Here is an 11,044-nt window from a genome sequence, read left to right on the forward strand (position 1 = left end):
CTTTTTTTTGTGCACGGAAGAGAAACTTTTAACCTTCCATTCTAGCCGTACAGTTTCATGGTGGTTTTTTGTGCCTGGAGGTGAAGAAACCATCATCCAGGTGTAGGTTCTTGCAAAGAGCTGAATTATCACGGTGAGCTTGGCTGGTGAGTTGGTAGCTGTGGGGACACCACCATGGAGCTGCAGGTGAGCTCTCCTTTGGGGCCAGGCACTCCTCTCCCGCACCCTCCTGGTAGCCATCTCCAAACCCTGGTGGGAAGTGGTCAGTGCCAGCATTTTGCCCAAAGGAGGAGGAATTTGGGGACCTGGTGACATCAGCCTGGTGACAGATGGGACATTGGTGCCCATCCAAGTTGGAACGTGAGGGTCCAGCCGCCGGTGGGAAGGAGCTGTGCCCCTCAGCCTGGTTTCCCCCGTACCGTGACTTGGGCTGCTTGTCCTGAAAGACGCTTTTATACATGGACCTTGTACCATATTGTGCCGCGCCGGTGTCTGACACCGGATTAAACAAAGTGTGGCGCATGCGAGGTGTACGGTACAATTATTTTAACCCATTTTGCTTTGTAGTGTGGAAAATCTGCTTAAAATAGGACTTGCTAAAGTCATTGTACCATATACAAAGGGGTTATTAAAATGCACTCTAGAAATAGAAAATAGGATTAGAAGAGACACTTTGGCTTTGAGGCCTTCTCCAGCCGAAAGAAGGCCTCATGGCCAAAATGTCTCCTTTAATCTCATTTTCTGTTTTCTGGTAGGAATTTTATTAACTCTCCTCACCCCCTCCCAGCCCCCCCTGTCTCTCTCTGCCCACGTGCTGGTATGGCACCGCTCGGCTTCCCTCCCACAGCTGGGGGCTCATAAGACAAGAGGATATTTTTCTCTTGTCATAATGGCAAGACCTTTTATTTGTAGTCCAAAACCCACGACTTGTTTCTATCAACTGACTTTTGGTTATCTGTAATATGGTTCCCATCGATCGGGATTCTTTGCTCTTCAGTCCTGGCGAAGGCTTATTGTGCTTCTGTGTCCTTGGTGCAGAAAAACACCTGGAAATCCTAATTATTTAATGTGAGATGCTGCATTTTCTGTCTCTGAAGGTAATTCAATAGCAGACACCTGTGATGTGGGTATCTGTAAATCTATATATTAGTTGGAAATGCAAAAACTGCACAATACACCAACAACTTAATGTTTTAAACATGTCCTGTAATTTAAATTTGACCTTTTCTGGGTAACATCGAACTGGTGGCTCGTTGCTTCAGACCCTTCTAACATTTAGGTTCCTAAATGGAGTTTTTAATTTAACATGTAAAAATCTGTGCCCCAGATTAGGGGAAAAAAGCCCAAATCTTGCTGTAACTCTTAATTACAGTTAATGACTGTATTTCTTAATTAGAGTCTTAATTTCCAACTATTTAACTTCAGTGAAACAAACTGAAAAGAAGCAGTCCACAGAGAACCCATCTAAAAGAGGCATCATGCGGTTTTCATATTTTTGTATTTTGAGGGAATCCTGAAGGCGTTGAATTTTATTTGTGTAAGTGGGAAGGGCAGAAAACTTGGGCCATAATTGCAGCGGGAAAATTCTGGGGGGGGAAAATACTCTTTGTTTGAAAGGATTTGCATCCAGTTTGCAGGTTGGAGGAGGGAGAAGGGCTCCCAGAACCAAAAGCGGGGAGATGTTTGCAGAGGGTGAACCTGCAGCATCTCTGGTAGGTTACTCACCAGCTGGAGTAATAAATACTCTAAGAACTTGCCGGTGACCAGATTTTTAGATGCGAAAACCTTTTGGATGTTTGCAGTTGGAGCCTTAAAATCCTTCTTGGCAAGTAACGGCGCCACGTACCCACCTGAGTGCTCAGCTGAACGTCCATTGTGACATTGGGTTTCCTCTGAAGATAACGCACTTCAGAAGTGTCACCTGCCCATCCTCCCCAGGTCACAGCATCCCTGCTCCCCCAAGTGCCCTGACTCTCATGATTTTTATTTTTTTTCCTCCCAAAGCAAAAGAAAACATTAAAAAAAACCCCAACGGGATGTTTTCTTGAAATGCGATATCAAACGCGAGCGCATTTCTGCTTCAGAAAGGCCGATTCTCCCTTGGAGAAGGATACAAACGGTCAGCTTTAAACCCTGTAACAAAAGGTTAATTTTTCTTCCTTGACGTCTTGCTGACTAAGTCAAACCCCGAACATGAGGTCGTTCGCTGTTTCATACGTTTCCAAAGACGGCTTTATACACCCGTGGTATCAGTTTTGTGTCTCTTGGCAACAGATTGGTTCTGGCACCCCGAGGACGGGGCGCGTTGGCATTCTTGAACTGCCAAGAGACACAAAGCAGATTCTGGGGGTATTTGATGCCTTGAAAATACATTAAAACACGTTTGGTGCGATAATAATGTTTTGAAAAATGAGCTTTTTTTGTTTGTTTGTGGGTTGTTTTTTTTTTCCTGAGCCAGTCCTCCCCCCCTCCCCATTCATTGGTATGTTTTTAATGCTTTGGCTCCCGCTGCCCTTTGTGGATGGACGCGTCTATCTGGAACGCCGCTCGCCCTCGCCCAGGGGTGATGCCTCCGTCACAGAGCTGTTTTCTTTCCCTTTTCCCTCTGCGCAGATGGAGAAAACTGCTAGAACCGCAAGATGAAAACATTAATTTATTTTTTTTCTTCAAGGAAACTGTCCGCTTTAGAAAGGGCTGCAATCCAGTGTTTCATTGAGGTTTTTTTCCTAAAAAAAAAAGTATAAAAAGTATAAAAATAGATGATTCTTTATATTATAGGGCTGATTATGATGTGTCTATTGGATGATCTTGGCAAAGTCTTAAGTGCCTTATGTGCATAACCAGGACAAGTGCTGAAACCATGTAGAATAATTTGTAATGCATGGCGCAGCCAAAAATCTGCTGTCATTCAGTCAGTGAATTAAATAAGCGTCGTCCTACCCAGCTTCGAAATCACCCCGTGTAGTTACCACAAATTGCACGTACAGTGGTGACAGCCGGGGAGGTGCTCCACAGGTATCTGCTCGGGATGGGAGGGACGAAGACGTATGTGGGAATTTCGGCAGTTTCTCTTGCCCGATAGCAATTGCCGAGCAGACACGGGCAGAGGAGTCGTGATGACCGGAGGGCAGGTTCCTCCTTTCCTTTGGGTTCACAGGTTCTTTGCTGTTGGCTTCAGCAGGACCAGGCTGAGGTCTTGCACGAGGGCAAGGTGTGGAAGACCCAACTCAGAAGAAGAGGCGGGTGTGGGAAAGCGGAGCGAGCTGGAGGGAGGGGGCAAAATGTGAAATTTGGAGGTTTCAAAGGTGGTGTGGATGTGCTTGAGGAATGTTGGGGGAAGAGGCAGACAGTAAGGCAGAGGTTTTGGGTGGTTTGCATGTGTGTGGTGGCTCTGCTTGAAGGGGCTTGGGCTGGCGCAGTTGTGGCCGCTCTGCCCCAGCCTGTGCAGAGCTCTTTGGGACATGTCTGATGGTCACTTGAGAGCTGCAAAAACACCCCTCTGCTTTACTCACAAAGGTAGTTTCTCATATTTTCTGCACTTGTGCTGCTAAACACCTCTTACCTGTTGATAAGGAGGTGCTCGTCAGGGTGTGCAAATACTGGTGATACAGGTCTGAGAAGTTCTGTGTTGCTCTTCAGCTAAATCGTGATTTCTTACAGACTCAGAACAAGTTTCTTTCCATGTTAAATTACCCCGTCCTCTCTTTGTTATATTCACAAATCTTGAGACTTGACTGTCATCTTCCAGTTTTAAATAGAGCACGTGGGAAGATCTAAACAGGCAACTACTCACTCCGTGTCTAGTGGGGACTTGTTATGCTTGCCAGCGCGTACTCTTGTAGTTATTCCTCTCCATTAAATTATATGCTCAAGACTGTTTTTAAATGTGTACGTATCCAATGTTAATTTCAAGGAGCCAGATTTTTAAAAATACATATACTTAAATTGTGATGGAACCCATAAAAAAATCTATTTAAAATCAATTGTGTGCGAGAAGAAGTCAACAAACAAAAGGGCAGAGACAAGCATATCAGCTTTAATTTAGTACTGGATTCCCTTTGACAGGAGCCATTTAGATAGAGGGCAAAAAATTATCTCAGTGAAAAAGGCAGTGATTGATCACATGTTGGTAAGTGAATCAAGTCTGCAAAAAACAGAGGCGATTAAGGGACAAAGAGGAATTATCATATTACAATGTCGCTGCCTGTCAAACCTCCGTTGTGTTGTGCATTCATGTGTCACGTTGTGACATTCGATCAGCGCTTAACTCCCTGGGACAAAGGGATGGTCGTTAAAAATCTTTAAATGCTGCTAGGAATTGTGCTGGGAGTGTAAATCCGTGTTTTGACTGCTGACAGAGATCTTTATGCCCGCAAGAATAGATACGTGGGACCTGGCTGACAACTTATTAAGTAGATCTGAACACCAGGGCTTTTCCAGCTCTTGCTCGACTTTGCTGTTGCTTTGCTGGCCAAAACGGGACGGGTCGGGAGGTACTGGGGCGAGCGGGCTGGTTCTGCTCATGGGGGAGGTAAAAGCAGCTGAAAATCGGTTAAACCAAGAAGGTTAATCTCCAGAAAATGGAAAACCACCTGGGTGAAGCCAGGAGGTGGGCTGGTAAAACCCGCTATGAAAAGTGGGGGCACTGAGGGTGAGGTGGAAGAAGGTTTGTAGGACGATGTGGGAAGAGGGAAGAAAACCCACATGTGGCAAAGCTGTAGGGAGAGGCTGTCCGCTCGGATGGGCCTCGGCCGGTTAACAGCAGCCGTTAATGAGGCTGGAGATAGAGGAGAGACGACGTGCAGTTTCTGCGTCAGCGTCTTCCACAGGCTAGACCCAGTTAATATCGAGACCAGATCATCTTCTTTCAGGCGGCGGTGGCGGAGATGAGCGCTCAGGATGCGGGCGGCCGGCACGCACCGATGAGGAGTGACAGGTACCGCGGGGGAGCAGCACAGTGGCTGGAGTGGGCAACCTCCTCCCGCAGGCACTGGGCCAGCGCGACCCGTGTCCCTGTGGGTTCGATGACATCTTCCATGGCTCAGCATGTACTGCCGTGAGGTGCTGGTGCCCTGCTCCTGGGGGGCAGAAGCTCCTGGGGTACAGAAGCTCATGGAGACCATGGCACATTCATAAACCTTTTCTAGACACCCAGCAAAAAATGTGCCACATCATTCAAATAATATACTACACTTGAAAAGAGTAACAAATCTTTTGGTTCTGTATTTTCTGGCTGCGGGAGGTGCTCCCAAGGTACCACTGGTGTGGCCCTGTCCTTTCCCCCGCATGTGGCCTCTCCTCTGGATGCAGCAGGACACTTGGATGTCCCCCAGGTTGCCAATGCAGGAGCTCCAATGCGGAGAAGCCCCCTTACTCTGCTGCTTTTTGGGGCCATGCTCACATCTCCTTTTCTTGTTTCTTTCTGCCTCCAGTACCCATGGCTAACCAGCGTCTTGCCTGCCTGGGTCTGCACAACATGTGTGGCTCCATGTGGTTTATCTGCTTGGGGTTTTTTTCAGAAAAAAAAAAAAAAGGAGGGGAGCACGGTCAGTTGCCTCATCTGAGTACCAGCTCTTCTGAAAAAAAAACCCGACACGGTTAAAGATACCTTCGTGACAAGGATGTGATAAGAGAAAAGCAGAAAAATCACATATCTCTGTTTTTTTAAAAGAGTGCATCAGCATAGCGGTAGAGCTCCAAGAACCAGCAGAGACAGCTTGTGACTTTCAAAGAGCCTCCGTTGAAGCGAGTGTTGTGGGGTGAAAAAGCTTGCTCTGGATTAGAGCAGAAGACAAGTAAAGCCTCAGCTTTTTTTCATGGCAGATGTTGATGCTACACTGCTCTAAGTGTCTACATTGTGACTGTGTGTCTGAATATTTCCTTTAACAACCTGGAAAAAAAGAGTTGGACAGTGGGTTGGTAGCACGGAGGCAGTGGAAGACAGCACGGCATCACCGGTGGGAGACAGCCCCGGGAAGGAGGTGGCAGAGCTGAAGTTAAGCAGAGGAGGACCACAGGGGCAGATGAAAGTCACCACTGCCAAACGCAAGGTTTGGTGCCCGGGAAGGAGCAGTCCAAGCTCCTTGTACACATTGCTGCGCTTTAAATGAACTGTAACCACTGGGGAAAAAACCCGCGGGTCGCCGCGGACAGCTCGATGAAGACATCTGCTCAGTGTGCAGCCGCAGTCACAAAAGATCAAACAAGACGTTAGGCCATAGGAAGAATGGGTGAGAAAATACGGAAAATATGATAATGCTCTTATGCGGGTGTCCGTAGTGTCCTGCTCTGGGTATTGTGTGGAGGTCAGCCCCTCGCCTCTGTGGCACGGGAACCCCCCAGTTTTGGAGGCGGCGGCTGAAACGGTCACAGCTAATAGTGTCACTTCTGCATGGTTGAAAAGATCAGGACTGTTTAGAAAGATCATGTGAGTAAGAGGATTCATCGGAGAGGTTTTGTAAACTAATGCTTGACATATTTAACCTTTCTCAAAATGCGAGAGCAAAGGAAAATCCATTAAAACCAGAGGCGTGCATGGGGCACGCCGCAAAGCGATGTTTCTCCCCCGGTGCTCGCTGAAACGCCGGGACCGGTGGGCAGCCCCCCGCAGCACCCTGGCCGCGGCCGCGGCCGCCCCGCTCCCTCCTCCCTGCTCCTGCCATCGGAAGCATCGTCTGCTTATCTATCAACAAGCATATTTTAGCCCGTTGGACACTTTTTGGCAGCGTGTACTGAAAACTGCTTTTCATACCGTGTTAGAAATACGGTCCGTCACAGCGTGTTCTCCTCTGCTACCAAATCCTTGCTGAGAATCTGAAATATTTTGAAGTCACATTCAATTAACGTGACCTCTTCTGGAGCTCAGGGCTTCGCTCAGCAGTGTTTTCACCAGCTTCACGGTTTCCCTTTGTCGTACAGTTTCGATGCGAGCGATAAGGAAGCCTCTTACAGCCGGTGGTGAGGGATCGCTGCTTGGGGACGGGGTACACGGTAAGAGCGTGTAAGGCCGCATGGGATGGTCAGGCTGCAGCTTTTTTTGGAGGGGAGTGTGTTGCGCACATATTCCTCTTAATCACACTTTTTTCCTTTGCGCTCCGAAAGAGTTCTTCAACTGGGAGGGATGATTAATGCACAGATACTGAAAAGCGTGGTCGGCTTTTTAAAATTTTAGTTCCTTGGAAATATGGGCCGGCTGCCATGGAAGACTGTAGGAGTTTATCTGAATACAAAATACTGGAAAGTCAAATTTTACAGTCGTTTAATTTGTCCAGTGTTTTCAAATAAGGATACTAAATGGATATATTTAAAACAGTGTTACCTCGGGAAAAATATTTATTTGACAGGGTCACTGTGAGTTCACTGGTACAATACTGGAACAGCACAATATTGTTTAAAGCGAAGATGGAGAGAAACGCCTGCTCAGTTTAAAGCCCTGGGAATGCTGCCCCAAATCCGAGCGTGGCGGTGGCAGCAGGCAGTCCTGCGTACCTGCGGGGTGTGCTCCATCCACGGTGGCTTTCTCTGCAGAGACTGCTTCAGTAGCTGCCTTTTGTGTCTGTGTTTTAGGAATTTGTCTGCCCTTTTGTTTTTTAAATAGTTGCAAAGATTTAAGCAGAAGCGTAGCAGCATGCCCCCATAACAGAGCAGCTGGGGCTTGTTTTTTGGCGTCACCCCAGTACATCAGCGGTGGGAGTGGGAGATGTGGTCTGGGAGTTGTCAAAGAGAGGGCAGATGTTGATATGCTGGCTATATAATTACATCTGAGCCTTAATCAGTAAAAGATTAATTAAAGTCATCTAATCCTTATAAAACCTGTAGAAGCAGAGCTCTCTGATGGACTGGAGGGACACTGGTGATGGAGCACTGGTGAGAGTTATCCCAGGCAGGTCACGTCTCCTGGCCCAGGTACTTGTGTCACCTCTGCTCTGCGGTCTGGTCTAGCGAGTGCACATCTGGCCAGAAGACACAAAGAAGGGTCCCCATCCCGTTGGGTGCTAATTGCGTGTTAGTGAGCCATCGCCACAAAGCGGGACACCGCTCTGTGCTTTGTGCATGGTGGGTGAGATGGCAGAGGGCTCTCGGGGAACGAGGGCTGCTGGCCATTGCCGTGGCCATTGCAAGGATTCAGAAATGTTTAAAAAAAAACCCCTACTTCTCCAAAGAGTCAGAAGCGACTCCAGCCAAACCAGCCCGGTGCCAGGGAACAGCTCAGATGGTGGAGTCTCCTGCCGGCATCGCCGCTCTGCCAACAGCTAATCCCCTGCGAGAGCACGGGAACAAAACTGTGCCACTCGCGCAGCTACTCCTCAAGCACAGTCTAATTAATATTAACCCCGTATCGCTGCAAAATTCACGCTATATTTTTCATAGTTTACGCGCTAAGCGTACGGCTTTGCCAAGGATCATACAGCAAAACAGGGAGCGCAGAAGTATGACGCTTGGCCCACGCCGCCAGGTTTGCTCGGAGGTAAACAAAACCCTGGCACCTCTGCAGATGACAGTCTGCTTTGTTTTCTGCTCCTTCGAAAGCACTGGTTCTCCTTGGGAGCGGGCTGGCGAGCCTGCGGAGGTGTGGGGACCCACGCCGTAGCTGGTGGTAGGTGCGTAGAGCCAAGCTTCGGAACCCCAGCCTTAATTTCGGTGCCAAACCCGATGCTTTTGTGCTCAGGAGCTGGATGCCTCGCTTGCTTAGTAAAGCGGGTTAATGCCTCGCTGGACTCCAGCACGCCAACGGCTCGGTCAGTTCAAAACAAACAAAATTCCAGTTTGGAGTGAGCTGGCCCCAAATGAAATGCCTTGTTTTGATTTTCCTCCTGGAGTTTTGGGCACATTTTCCCCACATGAAGTTTTGCAGTTGGCTGGGGCGGCGTGTTGGTGATGTGAAAGAGCTCCAGAGGAAGAATGGGTAAACATTTTGATGTCAAGGTGCCTAGCAAGGGAAAGTTTGCATTTAGGCTGCCTTCAAATTAGGGGTTTTGGTGAATGCTTCATCTCTGTCCAGGAGTTTTTCACATTTCCATCTCGTAATCTGTGGACCGATACAGCCAGGTTTATAGAAGCCAAGTTTTGGAAAGGAATCCGTTCCAAAAATGAAAATCAGAGGGCAGCTGGAGGCAGGTCTCTGATGCCTTGGGCAGTGAGTTTGGCTCACATTTCCAATATTGAGGCTTACTCAGTTCTCAGAGGAAGGATTTGAAAAGGAGGAGAAAAAAAAAAACCACAACAGAGGAATTGCTGCAGGTGATTCAGAGGGAGATGCTGCTGTTCCATCACTTCTGTTGCTCCTCTCTCACGGTGGCACGCTGCATCCTCGCCCGTGGACACAGCTCCGTCATTTGTTCTTATCATCAGTAAAGATGCCACAACATCTTTTCGAGATTGGGAAGGCATGAAGTCATCCTTCGTGCTGCCTGTAGTTGCATTTTGATTCCTCAGAAGTCCCTGTTTTCCAGTGATGGGTGAAGGGAAGCATTACGTGTGTGTTCGTGGAGTCCTTTAGGATGAAAATACGGTATCTGTATGTACCTTCTGCTGTAGTTATTTAAAAGATGCTTTTTAAGTATTGCTGCCTTCAGTTATAAAAAGCAGATGTTGAAATGAAGGCTACGGGAATTTGAAGTGGCGACCAGATAAATTTAGCCAGTGCTTTCTTCCTTCACAACTGGTGAACCCTTGGAGCCATCTTAAGCAGACCCAGGGTGAAGGCCTTGGAGGTGATGATCTTTGAAAACAGGCAGAAGACAACCACAGAAATGTTTGCACCGTAGAAAAACCTGCAACGTGAGGCATCCAATGGGCAAAGGCAGCTTTAAAAAGTCCCAGTTCTGGACAGGCTTTGTTCAGCATTTGTGTGGTCCAGAAGACATGTGGGAAATGAGGGTTCGTGAGCTCCTGTGCTTAAAGAAGTGGTTGGTGTTGATCATAGCTCCCATTGTTTGTCTTTTGGTGTTCTTGGGTACCTGTTGCTGTAGCGGGTGCAACTCTTAGGTGATGTGTAGATGGACAGCCTGCTCCTAGGTGTAGTTTGTGTGCGTGAAGCATGGCTCAGACCCCACAGCCCATTTGCTCCTGTGCGTTTGTAGCCACGGGGAGAAAACTCCCCACCAGCATTGTTCTGTCAAATACTTTTTAGTTAAATCTCCTAAGTTTTCTAATAATTTTGCCCCTTCGTTCTCCAGTCAGTAGCTTTTATTATGAAATCCCCAGTGTATTGATAACTATTGGGGAAATTCCCTGAGGCTGCTGAGCAGGAATCTGCCTTGATGACAGAGATGCTTCCAATTTTTAAGCAAAACAGCCTGTAAACTGTGCCGTCAACTAACAAGTACAGGATCCCTGCTGTGTAATGTGTGGGATCCTGTAGTATTTTTATTTCCAGGGTGATACCCTCATGGTAGCATGTGGAGCTACAGCTGGGCCACCAAGGAGCATCCTGCTTTGGGAAGATGAACGGAGAATATGTTCCTCAGGATTGCCATGCCTAATTAGCCTCAAGTTCTGGTATTAGGAGATGTTAATGAGCTGGAGCATATAAACTAACCGCAGGAAAAAAACCCTTTTAATGGCTACGCCAGCGGTAGGAAGGGTAGTGCTGCTGCCGGGGGAGCTGACTCACAGCTCGAGACCAGTGGCACGGGGCAGGGGGTGGTGGTGGCCAGCCCGGCCACAGGGACCACGCGGCACACGTGGGCACGGCCCACCTCGTCTCGGTGGTAAACCAGAGACGAGTCTCTGTGAGCTTGGTGATTGCGAGGAGGTGTGATCATTTGCTGCAAAACAGTCTAATTAGCACAAGGACGGTGTCTTTTTTGGATTTTGGTTTTCTTCTGGGCACGCAGCCCTGGTGATGACCAGTATACCCAGTACTGCAAGTTAACAGTGTACGGCTTCAGGTAGCAGTGTCTGCTCCTAGTTGTGTGTTGTACTCCATTTACCTTCATTTTTTCCCTTTTTTTTTTCCATAGTGAAGATAAAGGTTTAAAAACAGAAGTAGGAGATTCAGTTCATTTGCAATTCTGTAGCAAAATTCAGAGAGGTCAGGGAA

The sequence above is a fragment of the Charadrius vociferus genome, unplaced genomic scaffold, assembly GCF_000708025.1.
Source record: "Charadrius vociferus isolate BGI_N301 unplaced genomic scaffold, ASM70802v2 scaffold38, whole genome shotgun sequence".
NCBI classification, from domain to species: Eukaryota; Metazoa; Chordata; class Aves; order Charadriiformes; family Charadriidae; genus Charadrius; species Charadrius vociferus.